This window comes from Ursus maritimus, unplaced genomic scaffold (genome assembly GCF_017311325.1).
Source record: "Ursus maritimus isolate PB19 unplaced genomic scaffold, ASM1731132v1 scaffold_7, whole genome shotgun sequence".
Classification (NCBI taxonomy): Eukaryota; Metazoa; Chordata; class Mammalia; order Carnivora; family Ursidae; genus Ursus; species Ursus maritimus.
In genome coordinates, this window is record NW_024426885.1 from 62,808,970 (window position 1) to 62,825,782 (window position 16,813).

The window sequence follows — 16,813 nt, forward strand, 5'->3', positions numbered from 1 at the left end:
CTTTCTAAAAGTATGACATGTTTTCCAGTTAGTAACACCATACTAAACAAAGACATGTAGATAACCATAAAAGCTGTTTACTACCTCCTCATACACATGCTGAGCTAGACCAGTAGAACACCATCTTGGTAAGAGAAATTTTGACAGGAAGAAGAAGGTAGTTAGATTTGTGGAGCTTGCAAAATCACATTTTTACCAAACTCACCCCAACCCAACAGAAAACCAAATGAATGGATCTATACAGAAAGGATCTTTTTTTAAAGATTTATTAATTTATTTTAGGTAGAGCATGTATGAGCAGGTGGAGGGGCAGAAGAAGAGGCAGAAGGAGAGAAGTGGACTCTCTGCTGAGCATGGAGTCCTACTCGGGGCTCAATCTCAGGACCCTGAGATCATGACCTGAGCCAAAATCAAGAGCTCGATGCTTAACCCACTGAGCCACCCAGGCGCCCCCACACAGATTTTTATGCAAACCGGCACAAATACATTTAACATACTACAAGAAAAGAATACCTTTGTGTAGATGCCCAGCACAGAGTCTATATCTATCAGTGCCTGGTAAAATAGTAACTCCAATAAGAAAAACCTTTTTGCCATCACAGAAAAACAATATTTAATGCTTCTACCTTTAAAAGGGTAATCACAAAAATTCCAAGATTAGATCCACTAGATTATGTTGAGTATTCATCTATTCATCTGTCCATCTCTCTATACTTTCTAGATCTATCTATCCTTTAATGGTGCTTTAGAAAAGTTTGTCATAAAAACTAAATCAGGACTGACAGTGGTAACTGGACTACAAACTCAAGGCTAGGAGTTCATTTCCACTTGTAGTTTTCAGGTAAAGAACATCTCTTCCAGTTGATTTCCATAGCCAAGATTGGCTCAGATTTCCCCAAAACGGTGAACAGAAAATAGAAGCTTCAGAGATCTCCAGAGTTTGGTAACACCCAAGATCAATTCCCAAGCAGTCAAAAACCACACAGCTTAGCCACTTGGGCTTAAGGGTTTTCAGTATCTTACCCAGATGAAAAAGCTATGAACACACAGATTAACGCAAAGCCTGCCTGTAGTATTTGGGACAGAAAGCGATCTTGATGGCAGGTGCTTCCATGTTGTGGAAGCTGGGGAAGCTGGGGAAGCGCCCCTCCCCTCCATATGGAATGCTGGACAACATCTGGCCCCAGAGCAGTCGGACATCTTGGAGAAGCCGCTACTCTGGCAGAAGCACCAGAATTCCTGAATACAAGGAAAGGTCTCAGGAGACACAGAGGTCCTAGGAGGGTCAGATCATTTCCTTTTGGGGCCTTCAACGCTTAGCATGAATGAAGAGCGACAGAACAGTCAGTCTTACCTGCCTGTCCCCAGCCTTTCCGGCGACCCAGCTGCCTGGCGGTGGGTGTCAGAGCCGCAGTTCTAGGGCTGGCACGCAAGACGATACGTCCAAGCAAGTCACCGCTAAACCACTGCTCGAGTCCAGGGCCCAGAGCCCTTTTTGTGCTCTGAAGTCCAGAAGCGTTTCTTTAAAAGCCAGAAAACCCCAAAACTGATGGCCAGCAGATCGACTTATACCACCAGCCACTGTATCTTTACGGTGCCACAGTTGTTGGCTGTTACGAAAGCCGCATGGTAACGCCAGGAATCTGCTCCAACAGCTATTTTTTAACATCTTTCTACCAAACGCATCATCTGTAGTTGAAAGCAGGCACATGGATGGGCTGATTCTCTCCCACGTGCTCAAGCCTTGGTAGTACCTGGCCGTGAAAATTCTCAGTAATACCTGGAACTCGCCACCCAGGAAACTCTCCTCTAAACAGCCAACAACAACACCAAATTTTACATCCACGGAGGAAGAGACCGCCCCCGCAACGCGGTCCTTCTCTCTGGTGCCTCTGGCCTCACGCAGCTGCCTCTCCAGGCCTAGGTGCCCGGAGGCGCAGAGGAGCGTCTGCGCCTGCGCGGAGGCGGGGCCTTGGCCCCTTGGGCTGCAGCCACGTGCTGGCCGTTCTGTGGGCATCTGTTACCCACGGCTGAGATGCGGGTTTATAAAATAATCCTGAAAAGGCTCTCTCTATAGGAGTTTCATGTAAGTACTTGAGGATGCTTTATGTATCTGAGAATATTCTCTATAAAACTCATGGCAACAGAAATGTTGAACAAATGATTGAATTGAAAATAGAATTATCTTGCGGTCGTCTTTAATTTGCAATTTCAAAATTCTATGATCCTAGAATACATTTTTGAAAAAACTCTAAAAACTCAATAGTACAAAAAAAAAAAGTAATAATCCAATCAGAAAATAGGCCAAAGACATGAACAGATATTTCAGCAAAGAGATATGGATAGCAACAATGAACACGAAAAGATGTTCAAAATCATTGGCCATTAGGGAAATGAAAATTAAAACAATGAGTTTTCCCTACAAAATTACTCAACAAGTGAATTTAAAAAAAATAGTGATAACACCAAATGGTGAGAATGTGCAGAAACTAGACCTCTCGTACATTAGTGGTGGGAATGTTTATGGTACTCTGGAACATAGCTTGACAGTTTCTTAGTATATGACCCAATAATTGTATTCTTTGGCATTCATCCCAAAGAAATAAAGACTTGTGTTAATACAAATATCTATGTACAGGAAGAGTTATTGGTAATAGCAAAATACTGGAAACAAACATCCTTCAATAGGCAAATGGATGAACAAACTCTGGTACATCCATGTAATAGAAATTTACTCAGTAATAAAAAGGATCGAGCTAGTGATAACAAGCAACTCCCTGGATAAACTTCAAGGGCATTATGCTTAGTTAAAACAACAACAACAACAACTGTATGCTCCCTACTAATGTAACAGTTTCAAAATGGCAAAACTCTGGAGATGGAGAACAGATTAATGTTGGGGGAGGCAAATACAAAGAGGATAGCATGTGGAAGTTCATTTGTGATAATGGAACAGTTCTGTGTCTCAACTGTGGGAATTTTTTTTAATCCTATGACTTTGTAAATATTTACCATAAAAGCCGGTCATAAGTTTCTACACTGCTTTTGTGCAATACAATCCCAAAAGTGTTTAAATACACACTGTTGGTTTAATTCAGCTTAAGTACCAATTCTGAATATTTATTAAAAGCTAATAGTATTGATTGTATTAGTATGCAACAATTTTAGTATACGAATGTGGATTCTTTTATGGCAATAACAAGAACAGGGATACATTCATGGCAGTGACTCAGGATTCTTTGTATTGTTCCTTTTCTCTCCTTTCCTATTGGCATAATATAGTCTATACCTTTTGCTCATTTTCTCCCACTTTTCCAGAATCAGGGGTTTTATGTGTAAAATTTGGGGGCTACAAAGCACCATTAAGGCAATCTCTTCCTCAGATCACTATTCCTGTTTGGAAGGACTTTCTAGAACAGTGACTTTTCCTCTGCCTTATCTGAATTACCATTTACACCAGTTTATTTTTCTGAAAGTTCTTCCTATCAGTTTCCCTCAGATCGAGGCATCAGACTGGGTAGTTCTATGATGACTGTTTGTTCTTTGGGCCCTATAGAAGAAGCATCTTCTGAAGGACCTGAGCCTCGGTGCCTCCTGGGGATGGATGGCAAATGGTAGCCTGCCAACTTGGTATTTGTATAGGTGTCTTTCTGGCCCTAGCAACTGCCTGCTGCTTAAGAATGACGCTTAACTCTTTTAATTTATAACTGAGGAAATGAAAGTGAAGAAAGGCAGGATGTCAAAAAACAGGTTAGTGATAAAAGAAGGCTTTGGCACAAGCTAACACAGGTGCAAATGCAGCTGTCAAAATCTCAAAAACAAAATTTACTTCTGCATGCCTCAGTTTCTCATATATAAAATTGTTATGATGATAATACCATCTACCTCATCAGTTGTCGTATTAATTGAGAAAATTATTTTAAACCTCCTAGACCATTGCCTACCGTATATGAGCTCCACAATACACGTTCGTTCTGTTTCTTTTGAGTTTCTACCCTATCTCTTAGACCCCAGGGCAGTTTGAAGAGAAATAGCTTGCAATAAAAAGGGCTGATTGCTAGGAATGAACAGGGTTAATTAACTTTTCCCAAGAAATGTGTTCCTGAAAAGAATCTGTATTGATTAAACCTTTCAAGAAGGGGTCACTTTTAAATAGACTAAGGAAGTTTGTTTTGTGCCAAGTAAATTATCGCCCCCTCATGTCTCTGTCTTGAAGTTCTTAGAGTAGACCCCCATACTTGACTTTTCACTACCCTCTCTTCTGGGCATCAAAGATTATGAACCAGTAACTCCATTTCCAAAGACAGTTCAATGGGGATGGCTTAAACAAAACAGGATGCCCTTAAAAGGCTCCGTTTCTCCCAGCCCTTCAGCATCTCAGAAACATAGTACCTGAGAACTTCTTGGGGACTAAGGACACATTTTTGCCCTCTTTGTATCCCCTTGGTACGCAGCCGCCTCCACACAGATTTATTAAATGAATGAATTCCTTAAGGTAGCTGAACACATCGATACCTTTATCCCCCAGTCCCCTCTTTTTATAGGCTGGGGGTGAGGGCAGTTTAAGGGAGTTGAATGCACACTAATTTCAGCAGGCTGACTGAAAGCTGCTTGAGGGCCGGGACAAGGCTGGCTTTGCGCATTGTCACTTTCTTGAAGCTTGACAGGATACCTAACATACTGTGGGCACACAATAAGTATTTGTTCTGTGAATGCATACAAACTACCTCTGGTCCTATCCTCAGAGGTCATAGTCAGCCTAGAAGAGCAAGAAAAGTTCACCAGGAGGGATGGACTGCCCTGGGCTTTCAAGAATTCTGACAACCCACGAGCACCCAAAGCCAATTTCACTTCCTCTCTCAGCCATTTGCAGGAGGTTGTAAATCCCCTCCTTCCTCGGGTGGGGGGACAGCCAGGTCGTGCTTACGCCCCCTGCGGGGACCCCAAGTCACAGAAGAAGGTAACCCAGAGGGGGGAGCCCGCCTGCACGTGCAGCCTCCCAGGAGAGGAGGAGGCTGGGCTAACGCAGTACTTAGTCAGCAGCTGTGCTCGCTTTTGAAACAAAAGCCAATGTCCTCCCTCGGAGTCCGCGGCCGGTCAGCTCCTAGGGGGAAGAAAGCCATGCTGCCCAGCCGGTTAGTGGCCCAACTTACTTTTCCAGAGCCTGGGACAAAGGGCCAGCAGTTGTACGGGTGTGGGTGGGACGCCGGGGATAGGGACGGGGGCCCAGATCGCCCTGACCCGACCTTCCCGGCCGCCTGAGAGAAGGGTCGGGGTCTCCCGCGCTCCGCGCATGTTCGTCCCGGGCAGTCCGCCTCCCAGCGCCAGGCCCCCCGGGTCTGCGTAAAGCTGAGGCACCTTTGCCACCGGCGCCCCAGCGCACAGACACACCAGGCCCCGGTTTCATGAATGAAATCCAATCGTGTGGATATAAATAGCCGCGAAGGCTGCTAACGTCACAGTGCGAGCGGCGGCCGCCACGGCGGCGGAGCTCGGGGCCGGGCGCTCGGTTCCGCCCGGCTGGCCCGCCTGGGAGCGGGGTGGGGGCAAGAGAAGAAGGGGAGGGCCGGGGTGGGAAAGGGCGAGCCCCTCTCCCCCGGACGGGAAGAGCGGCCGCGGCGCTGGGCGAGCCCGAAAGGCGAGGCAGTGCCATGCTGCCTTTGTGCAAAGTTGGGCGGCGGGCGGCACGCGGCGCGCAGGGGTCCCGCACACCCGCGACCGCGCGCAGTCGTGGCTGCTGCTGAGTGGCGGGGACCCCCCCGCTCCCCCCAACCCTTGAAGGCGGAGAGAGCTCGCGTCTCGCTCGGCTTCAGGGTAGGTTTTGTGTCGTGAATGCGCTATGGTATGAAACTTATTCTTCGAGCAGCCGCGGAGCCCCCACCGCCCGGGCCCCCGGCGGGTGGCGTGTGGGGGCCCCGAGCCGCGCCACGCGGCCAGCAGCGTCCCGACAGAGAGTTGTGGGACCGAGCTGCTGGGGGAGCCGCCCTCGCCTCTCGGCGAGGCCGGGAACCCTCACATCAGAGGCAAGCAGAAGAGATTTCTAGGAGCGCCCGCACAGCCGCACCCCTTCTTGGAGCTGAGAAAATGTACAACAGGCACCCTTAGCGGGCTGGCTGCGCCAGGGAGGGGGTGGTGCCGCGTCGGCAAGAGGGCTCTTTTCCTTCGAAGAACAGTGGTGGGAAGCCGGAGGACCCGAAAAGGTGGATCGCTCGTCCCTTAAGCGCTTGCAGCCCCTTGAGAGTTGACTGGTCAGCCCACAGTTTGGCGCTCCCCACCCCCAACCCCGTGTCTATGGAGTCTGTTGTGAGTTGCTGTGACAACAGTAGGAGCTGCCATGAGGGGCTTGCAAAACACCTTACCTTGTCTCTGTGTGCTCAGCTTTTGGGGAGAACAATGGGGTGAGGGTGGAGAAGGGAGATGTTGCAGACAAGGGAATCCAACCCCCTCTCAAAAAAAAAAAAAAAAAAGGAAGTGGAAGGGGAAGGAAGGCACAACTATGCAAAAATATATCATTAGATCCTACTTTTAGCTGCGCCTTTTCTATCCTCAGCAGTATCAAACATCTCAACTGCGGAGCAATGTCAATATTTAGACTTGGACAAGCCAGAAAGTTAGAAGGGAGCGCCAAGCGCAGGGTTTTGACTTGGCTTTGCACGTCAGCACACAAGCTGTGCCTTTCGAGCTGACTGTACACATTTGCTGGGGGGAAAAAATGCATGAAGGTTGATATATATACAAAGGCACCCAGACCTAGGAAACTAGGAAGTTAAGACCTGAAGAGTTGCCTTGACTTTGAACTCCCCCCCCCCCCACACCTGGGCTGTTCAGGCAGTTCTGTTGGACCCCAGCCAGAGGCTGAACTTGAGGTTTCTCTAGTTTGGGGCTCCCCCCCTCCTCAACCAGGGTTGTGCTGTGTATTCTACGCTGTACTGTGTATCATCTCTAAACTGAAGACAATAATGTTATCAGTAGTTTTCATGTTTGTATAAAGTCCTCTCACTATCAGCAGATATAAATAGCCAATAGGCTGTGTTTGTGTGACCTCCGGCAAGCTCTAGGCTTTTCTAAACATACATTGATAAGTTTGTTTACAAACACTGTTTAGAAATTTGGAATTACATTTCCTTTCCAATAACTTTGTAGATGCCTAAGAGTCACTGGTTGCTAGAAAATAAACACAAGTTCTCTTCAGTATAAAGAATGTCTGACCGCTGCTCTGCAGGTGGGGTAGGCAGTAAATTATTGTATTGGGTTGACTCTGAGGTTCCTGGATCATATTTAGACATACTGGTGGGAAAGGGGTTTAACCAGTTCCGCCCAGTGTGGAAGACTTTGAAAAATCATTGGGAAGCAATAAAATCATGGTCAGCATTCTCCTAAACTTGCCCATTGGTTGTTACTTTCCCAAATTTTGAAAGTAGTGTAAATTTAAGTACATAGGGCTGTGTGTGATCGCAGAGGTGAATATGGAAACACAGGTAATTTGATGCCATTGTCTCAATAGCACAACTTGTAACTACAAAAATATAATTTAATAGGAAAATGTAGAATTGTTTCATCTTTTCCCTATGGTATTGCCCCAAAATGTTATTTTGGAGGAGTAGTGTGTCAACTTGTATGAGTTCTGTATGGTAAAATGCCTGGAAGGTTCTCCTTGTTCCCATCCATGGGTTTAGGCGAAGTGCTTTTTTTGTGTCATCCCCAAATGTTCAGAAATATATTTTCACAAATGCTACAAAATGTTAACCTAGCTATTTCAGGATATATTTGACCCAAAGAAATGCCACTTGAACACTGGCATTTAGCAAAAGTAAAGCAGATTCTGCCCTTAGGGGGTGGAGGGGAGAAAATTGTGTGTTGAAAATTGTAGTGGCTTCTCATGTGCTCCCGGCCAGCAGTAGGACTTACAAGTGTTTCTCTCTTTTATGTAGGTAAGTCCAGCTGTGAGCAGGGTGTTCTATTCTTCACTTCCAGAAAGCCAGGTCAGTGTCTCGGGGCAAACCCATGACTGTAGATTGATGACATTTTGTGTCTAATTCTGAGCATGGATTTCAGAACAGGTTTCTCAGTCATTTGTCTTAAAACAATTTCTTTACCATTTTTTCATGGACTCAGTTATGAACATCGCAAGTTCAGTAATTAATAAAATTATTCTCTTTACTCTGTAAGTAAAATGGTACTAAAATGGACCTTGAATCGGTTTGTACTTGAGGACTGTTTTGGAGGGGTGGGGATCAAAGGGTTGCCAGACTCACTGAGGGTGCTGGGGATCTGGGTGCTTGATAATTAAGGTTTTCCTTCTATCCTAATCTTAGCATTCTAGAGCTGAAAGAAACTTGTTGTAATAATAGCTCATATTTTTTTTAGCATGAACCAATGTGTTGCATTCTTTACATTTATGTTCTCATTCTGCATAAAAAAAAAAAAAAAAAACCTGTGAGGTGAAACTACTCTCTTGATCCCCAAAAGACAGGTAAAGAACTGGAAGTTCAGAGAGGTTAGATAATATATTCAATTCCTACTTCTAGGAAATGGAAGAAACAGGATTTTTTTTTTTAATCTGTCTCACACTAAAACCTAGACTTTCTAGTTGAAAAATTTTTCTCTAGTAGGGAAATTGGAGCCAAGAAAGGTTGAGTGAGTTGCCTAAGATAACTTGGTAATTACAGCTCATATAATAACATGAAATGACCCAACTGTTGCAAAAGAATAAATACCCTTCTCTTAAATAAAATGGTGTAATAGTAAGTATTCATGTGTACTTTCTGGCATAGCACTAAGATTTAAGAAAGTTTTTATCAGGAGATCTCTGGTCTTAAGGATCTTGCAAACAGATTTAAAAGCAAGATATTAAACATTCATGTATGAAAACTTAGAGGATAAATCAGATCATAGATGCCAAAAGGCTGAATTGGGAGGTCAGTGGTACATTTACAAGAAGTTCAGCATTTTCCACTCTGTGGGATTACTTTGCAATTCCATGTATGCGTGGAAAAAATTTCAAGCACATATTTTGTCTGAATAGATGATAAATGAGTGAGAGTTTAGGAAAAGACAGAAGGTAGAATTTCAACCCAACAGGGAGAGATTATGCAGTCATCTAGAACTGCTAAATTACAGTATCTCAAACTCAAAGGTGTTATTGCTTCAAAACCATTGTAACAAAATTGTGAGCTGTTTGAATTTGCACAGCGTCTTTGAGAAAGCATTACTATTTAGCATGATGCTTTACTCAATTACTTTTAGAACCTTAATTTGTCTAAAATGTGCCACGTAGATAAATTTGGATGCATAATAGATAAATCCCAACCAAAGTCCTGAAAATGACCAGTAAAGATTAAGCAGGACATTTTCAGTTTTTACCAGGATTGACAGCCTTCTCTTCCCATCTTGCCTACTTTTTGTAGAATAATTTCTAGCAGTTGTCAATCCGTCTTTGGGAGTATTATATAAAGGAGTAATAAAAATATGAAATGGGGAACAAATTAGTAAAGAAAACCTTAATACATCATCTTTTTAAAAATGTACTGATATCCCCAACTCAAGCTAATAGCCCTAAAAGCTTAATTAGCTAAGAGATACTTTTAAGCATTTAAGGGATTTTTATAAGCTGTCCTATAACAGCTTTGTCCTGTACAAGTTGTTCTACGGTGTATCATTACAGAGTGGATCACAAGAACACGGAAAGGATCCCATTGCCGGTTAAGACCTCACCATCGACTGATACTTAGTTAGCTGTGACAGTGCTATGTCATAAAAATATCAGTATAGCAACTATAAACCTGTAGTTATTTAAAAAGTAAAATTAGGGGCACTTGGCTGGCCCAGTCAGTAGAGCATGTGACTCTTGACCTCGGGCGCCTGAGTTCAAGCCCCATGTTGGGCACAGAATTTACTTTAGAAAATCTAAAAATAAATAAATAAAAAGTAAGATTATATTCTGAGTCATATGTTAGCAAGACCTTATAATTAGCATGTTATCCCTAATAATAATTTAAATAGCAATCGTTCGTTTGCTTTATTGGATTTCAGAAGGCTTTGGTTCATATGCTTGACCTATCTTGAAACATGGGTGGAAACACTTGAAATTATATTGTTCTTCACTCAGGAAGTTTGCCTGTAGAAAATAGAGGAATTTTTAAAAATCTTTTCTTTTGGTCTTCTTTTAGAAAACAGGCAGTTCAGTCACATTGTTTGAAGGCCTCACTCTGGCTTCATGTAATACGGTTCAAAGAGTACAGGTGATCTGAATTTGATTTTTGTGTTCATCTTCTTTTCTGCACTCAGGCTTCCCACCAACCTCACAACACCAAAACAAAACTTGGAGAAGGAAGGAAACTTAAGTCACAAAAAGTGGCTTATGTTGTAGAAAAGGGTAGGAGGAGGTGGGAGGTGGAGGGTAGGGAAGCTTTGCCGGGAAGGCCAAGAGGCAGTCACTCAAATGGATGGGATGTGTATGGACTGGTTAGTTATATGTCAACCTCTGAATTATTTTTTTTTCATTTATAAACAAAGTCACCGCCTCCTCTTCCTGAAATCCTGTGTTTGTGCACATAGGGCAGAAATTGGGAAATAGGCAAATAAAGAAACTGACATGAACTGTGGGTATGACAGCCAGTCTTTCCAGATGTCCCAAGACACTTCTGTCTCCAAATATTCCCCTCAGCTGTCCCATCAAGTACATTAGCGTGTCTCTGATAAGGCTCTGTCCACAAAGGAGTGAATTTGGAATTTTTACAAAGAAAGAAAGAGATCCCAGTAGATACAGAAGAAGCAATTACATTTCTCCACTCTGCACCTGTGTATTTATTGCATAGACCCAGGTTAATGCCACGTTCCCCGTGCTAACGAGGCTACCATCTCAGGCTCCAAACCTCTGTGAAGAAAGTTCCTTTGAATTGTTACTCAACCATAGTCCAAACCCCTAATGAGCACTGGAATAACAATAACCAGCAATTATTATGCTCCTACTAGATGCCAGACATTTTACTGCTTTTCAACTAAAATTATCAATTCCAGTTTTGCGGAAGCAAAAAAAATGGAACTCAGATATGTTAAGTTCAAAGAGCTAACAGAAGGTAGAGCTTAGATTTGTACCCAGGTCTGCCTAAGAACTTGAACACGTTTGCTTTAAATCAACTCCTGGAGGGCAGGGGGGAGAAACACTTTAAACCATTTCATTCCAGGTTATTTTTGCGGATGGTAGACACAGGAGGTAAATAATTATTCTTATGGGGTTTTTTGTTTTGTTTGTTTTGTTTTTGATCTAACTTGAGCCACATAGCAGGCTTGTCTGGACAAATTTTTTAACTCTCCAGGTCATTTCTAATATATTTTGACTGAAGTCAAATCTTACACAGTTGAGTCATGAAGGGTGGAATCATGCATCCAGAAAGGTCCTCAGAGATACTTAAGACAACCTCATGTAAGTGAAAAACCTGCCCCCCAGAGAAGGCATCTAGCTTACCCACTCTCGTGGTTGGTAATGGATGCAGCTGAAAGTGAACCCTGGTTCGAAGTCCTAGCCCAAGACTCGATTCTAGTACATAATACTGCCTGAAAAGTGCCAAGTCTTCCAAACCCTCCCATGTAGCCAAAATTACAACCATCAAGTATGAAATCCATCGGAAACCTAAGGTACATCCAGAAATGGGTGATAAGAGGACTCCTGCACTGTAAAGATACAGTGGGCACCAAGAGAAACCTCACTTCTCTGCATTGATGCCAATGCAGAGCTGTCTTCCCGCTCACTCAAAGCATAGCCAACCCACTCCCATCTCTTCCACCTTGTGTTTGTGGACCCATCTGTTTTAATCAGTGTGGAGCTTTCCAATTTTGTCTATGGACCTCTGGCTTTTTACTAACTATGCGACAGAGAAGTACTTCTTTGGGCCTCATTTTTCTTGTCTATAAAGTGGACAGTATCAGGTCTCTTACGTAGATGTTATGAAATCACACACATAAAGCACATAGTTGGTGCTCAGTATAGGGGTCGTTCTCTTCTTCACCTTCCTAGAGTATTTCAAGGGGAAATGTTATCATTTTTCCCCTAAATGAACTAGAGTTGTTTGAATTCTGACACTGCAAGGGGTTGTTATGGTAACGTATTTTCTTGGGTAAAAACGTGCCTAGTGGTCTCCTGGGGTCCCAGTGGCCCAGTCACCATTACCTTGGTTTCCTTGGCACTCTAGGGTTGCCACGGCGTTCCAGAATTATTTTATTGCTTCAGTGTCTCCTGCAAAGTAACACCAAGCTCCTCTTGGAGATTTGTGGCCCTGGTTTCCTTGCAGACACTGGTGGAAGCTTCGAACATGTTTTCCACATAGACCCTTGCATCCCAGAGCAGCTACTCTATTTTGAGCCAAGTAACTAAGAAATACTTCCAGGGAGTATTATTGCCGGTAGAACATTCTGGCTTTCAATTTCAAAATAGGTGAGTCTTGCCTACTATCATTTCAGTTAACTCGAGTATGAGGTGCCGTCTGCTCTGGCCCTGTCTTTTCTTTCCGTCCTGTGTTGCTGACTAATCTATCGATAGGAAAAACATAAGCACTACAATTTCCCCTTTCCCCCTCAGCGCTTGATAACTACCCTGGCCTAAATTACATCTCTGGGAAGTGTTTCATCACACTCCTCTCCCCAGCTGCCACACTGTGTCATGTGGCACTCACTGCCCTGCTTCGGATTTTTGGAACCAAGTCTTTGGCAGCATGTCCTGTGCGTCACATACACAGAGGAAAGCCGCTGTGGTGTTTTTTTTCTCTTATTGTACTTTCTCTGAGGGGCCCAGGATCGCCTTTATTTTCCTAGTGGCACAGTCTCCCTTTCAGTGTTTGACAAAGGTAAATTGCAGAATGTATGTCCTTTTCTTCGGGTTTAGGGCTGGCAGTTACACATTGTCCCCTGTGCTAAGTGGCTGGACCGGGGCTAGCTGCATCAAGATTACCACCTGCTAGATTGCCCCTAACCTGAGGACTAGGCTCATATTGGTTATATAAATTTCAGTTCATACCGAGGAGTTTATTTGTAAAGCAGGGCTTCTCAGACTGGAATGTGCATACAGATCACCTGGGCGTCTTGATACAGTGCAGATTCTGATTCAGGAGTTCTGGGGTGGGACCTGAGACGCTGCCTTTCTCCCAAGCTCCCCGTCAATGCCAAAACGGCTGGTCTAAGGATCACGTTTTGAGTAGTGAAAGTCTAAAGTCTAGGTGTTACTGTAGCTTATGCTGAAACTCACGCCTTCCAGGCTGTAAGACTCCCACCTTATTTTGTTTGCTTGTTTCTTAAATCATAATAGACAGTCGTGGAATCTTACACATGGAAGGGCTGTACGTACACAGCCGTGTGCTAGTCAATCAAACAGCTCTCTGGGAAAAAAAGAATGCATTTATGTGCATACATAAGTCGATTATAAATTTTACTGACATAAAGAATGTATGTAGCATACACTTTGCAAATAAAAAAAAAAATAGACAATACCATAAAGCCAGTTGGGTTTTACGGAATGCTGGTTGGTTTTTGCTGAACCCTTTTATCCGTAACCTACCTGTGGTACACTTGATGAAGGGGTGTAATTCCCATATAAATACTCGCTGATATTTTCCATTATGTTAATGAGCAAGATAAAAGATATGTCAGAACCGTACTCATTTATCAAAGATACGAATAACTTCTCTGCCGAACCGGATAATAGCTTTTAAATAGTGTCAAGATATTTCCTTAAATGTACTATTCACAATGTCACAGCTCCACATGTAACACACTTATAAGTTTAATCTGTGTTCTTAGCATTTTCTAACCTTAAGTTAAAACAAGCAACAGAACAACAAAGCAAGCCCTGAATTGTAGTGGTTGCCAGTTTCTGTGGTGTAAAGACTCCTATCACGGCCAATTTCAAGCTACCCTTGTGACTGAGTGTGGAGTTGGGGAGAGATGGCCCAGTAGCCCACTGCTGTCTAGTGTTTCCACCATACAGATAAAATTGGCATAAGTAACCTCAAAATGTAGGTAACAGTAAAATGGAATAAAATGATTAGAAAATGATGAGTTTTGAGCATTTCATACCTTTGTTTTTAGTATAATTTCCTTAAGCAAAACTTTATATAATTTAATTTTTAATACTGACCCTATTTTATTTATTTGTTTATTGAAGTACAGTGTAACCCAGTGTTACATTAATTTGAGGTGTACAACATAGCGACTTGACAACTCTGTACATTATGCTTTAATAGATTTGGAGAAATCCTGAAAATTTCACAACTAGTTCTTATGGGCTGGTGGGGGCTGGCTCCAGCACATCCCTGGGTGTAAATCATCCTGTTGAGTGATTCTCAGCCTTTGCTTTGCGTTGGAATACCCCAGGAAAACCGCAACCTACAGTCAGCAGATTTTTGTTAGGGCCTAGGAATCTGAATTTAAAACATTTTTGTTGACACGTATCTTATTAAAAGAAAAATACAAAAATCAGAAGTATATAACTTAAAAGAATTTTCACAAACTGAACATACCCACAAAACCAGCACTGACACACAGAAACAGAAAATCACAAGCACCCGGAAGCTCTTTTTAAATCCCCGTCCTGTCACTTCCCAACCAAGGTAACCACTACCTGGGCTTCTAAGACCGTGCACTCATTGTGCCTGCTTTTGAACGTTTATGCAAACAAAATCTCTTCAGTGTCTGCCTTCTTCCCCTCAATATTATGTTTGGGAGGCTTATTCATAATGTATGTAGCAGGATTCATCCATTTCACTATAGTGCCATGGAGTATCCCATTATGACTGGAACGCAATTTATTATTTATTTATCCATTGTACTACTGGTGGGTTGTTTCCAGCTGTTCGCTATTATGAATAGTGCTGTCAAGAATATTCTTGAGGTGCCTGGCTGGCTCAGTCGGAAGAGCGTGAGACTCTTGATCTTGAGGTCATGGGTTTGAGCCCCATGTTGGGTATAGAGATTACTAAAATAAAATAAATAAACCTTAGAAAAAAAGAATATTCTTATACAGGCAGCAGTATTTAAAGTAAAACTAAACAGATTCCCCCAGTGATTCTAAAAAGCGGCTGATCTCTTGACTGCCTTCTCTACAACTCCCCCTCCTCTCTGATTTCTCATATAATATGACCAAGGCGATTGATTCTTTTGTGTGAATGTAATTTTAGTACCATAAGCCACGAATCTGTGTGTTTCCATTCATTACAGTATGTTCTCCGGGCTCTTTTCAATTTACGTTCACCAACTCCCCCTTTCATCAAGACACCGGCTCTTATGGACTCTAAATAGGGATGAGATTTGGCCTCGCATCAATAGCATGCAGGAATAATAGATACAGTGGAGATGCAGCCAAGGCTAAATTTGGCCACTGATCATTAAGGCTCCTGGAAAGAGGCTTCAAAGAAGGGGAATTGTTTCCCTTTGTGTATATCAAACAAAAATCAACAGTGAACCCTGAGAATATTTCCAATTCTAATATTTTTAAAAATCCATTTATTTGAAGTAGACCAGCAACCCTTGCCTGAAAGAGAACCGAAATCTCTCAAAGTCTGATGACTCGATCTGTAAAGATTAGAGACAGAGGTTTTCCCTTTGGCTTCTTCCTGTACCTGGTATTCGGCAGGTGTATTCTTGCTACATTGTTCTAGGCTGAGTGCCTATGTAGTTGTGGGGGGGGGGTCTATTGAGATGTTAGTTTCTTTGATTTAAGTCAAGGGAGCTGAATGACCAGATGATAATTGCTGATGAGTGGGATGGCTGCTCAGTATTAAAAGAAAGGTTCCTGGAGCAGGGCACTGAAAGGCACTTCATATAAAGCTCTCGAGGTATGCAGAGAGGAGGTAAAGAGTACACGTGAATTCTATATAATGAAGGAAGAATGTATTCTCACACACATAAATATTCTAGTGCCTGGTTGTCCTACCTCCCCATCCTCACTTTTCTGTAAATGTTTTTGTTATGAAATTTCTTTGTTATTAAGGAAGAGATGGAATATATAGATAAAGAAAAAATCCATTTGTAACGCCAGTTGGCATTAATATTTGAATATTTCTCTATCCCAGATGTTATTGTGTGTAGTTAGGTACATAATTTTTAAGGAATGGTGTTATTCTCTGAATTCTTTCATCATCTTTTTTCATTCAAATGTTTATATGAATATATATGACAAAAAATGTACTCCTATAACACATTTTTGTTGGCTATATACTCTCTATTATGTGGACATTTATTTTTGTGAGATTTTTTTTTTTTAAGATTTTATTTATTTATTTGACAGAGATAGAGACATCCAGCGAGAGAGGGAACACAAGCAGGGGGAGTGGGAGAGGAAGAAGCAGGCTCATAGCGGAGGAGCCTGATGTGGGACTCGATCCCGGAACGCCGGGATCACGCCCTGAGCCGAAGGCAGGCGCTTAACCGCTGTGCCACCCAGGCGCCCCTATTTTTGTGAGATTTTTAGCCAATCCCCCTCCACCCCCACATGGCTGGATTTCTAAAATTGTTTCCAATATTTTGTTTCCACAAATAGTGGTGTGATAACATTCCTTTCATGGAATCTTTTTGTCTACCCTAATTATTTATCTAGGAATAAAGTCTTATAATTGGATGGAAGTTATGGACATTTTAAAGTCTTTTGAGTGCCAGGTGCACTCCAGAATAATGGTATTATTTTCCACAAACAGTGCCTCATTCTACTTTTAAAAAATGTACAATCTTTCATGTAATAACTCCTACCTAGAATTAGAGGGTATAGGAACATGTCCTGAAATTATTAGCTGGAATCTATGCATTGATGTCAGCCCAAAACCTCTAA

General features: G+C 42.6%; 1 protein-coding gene and 1 non-coding gene across 10 annotated transcripts in view; both read left to right on the forward strand.

Moving 5' to 3' along the window:
- RHOBTB1 (Rho related BTB domain containing 1) overlaps positions 1 to 16,813 on the forward strand; it is a 116,998-nt gene that overhangs the window by 48,287 nt on the left and 51,898 nt on the right. For 5 of the 9 annotated variants that reach the window (XM_040624400.1, XM_040624401.1, XM_040624403.1 and 2 more), the window contains one exon: positions 7,932 to 7,982. The exons of 1 other annotated variant lie outside the window; for it this stretch is intronic. The gene's annotated coding sequence lies outside the window, so the exon portion shown is untranslated. Of the gene's footprint in view, positions 1 to 5,073; positions 5,136 to 5,592; positions 5,815 to 7,931; positions 7,983 to 16,813 lie in introns of those variants that run through there. 3 more of the 9 variants (XM_040624406.1, XM_040624405.1, XM_040624407.1) reach the window with 3 other exon arrangements.
- On the forward strand, positions 14,884 to 14,956 carry TRNAK-CUU. The gene has a single exon. It is a non-coding gene; the product is annotated as a tRNA-Lys (tRNA).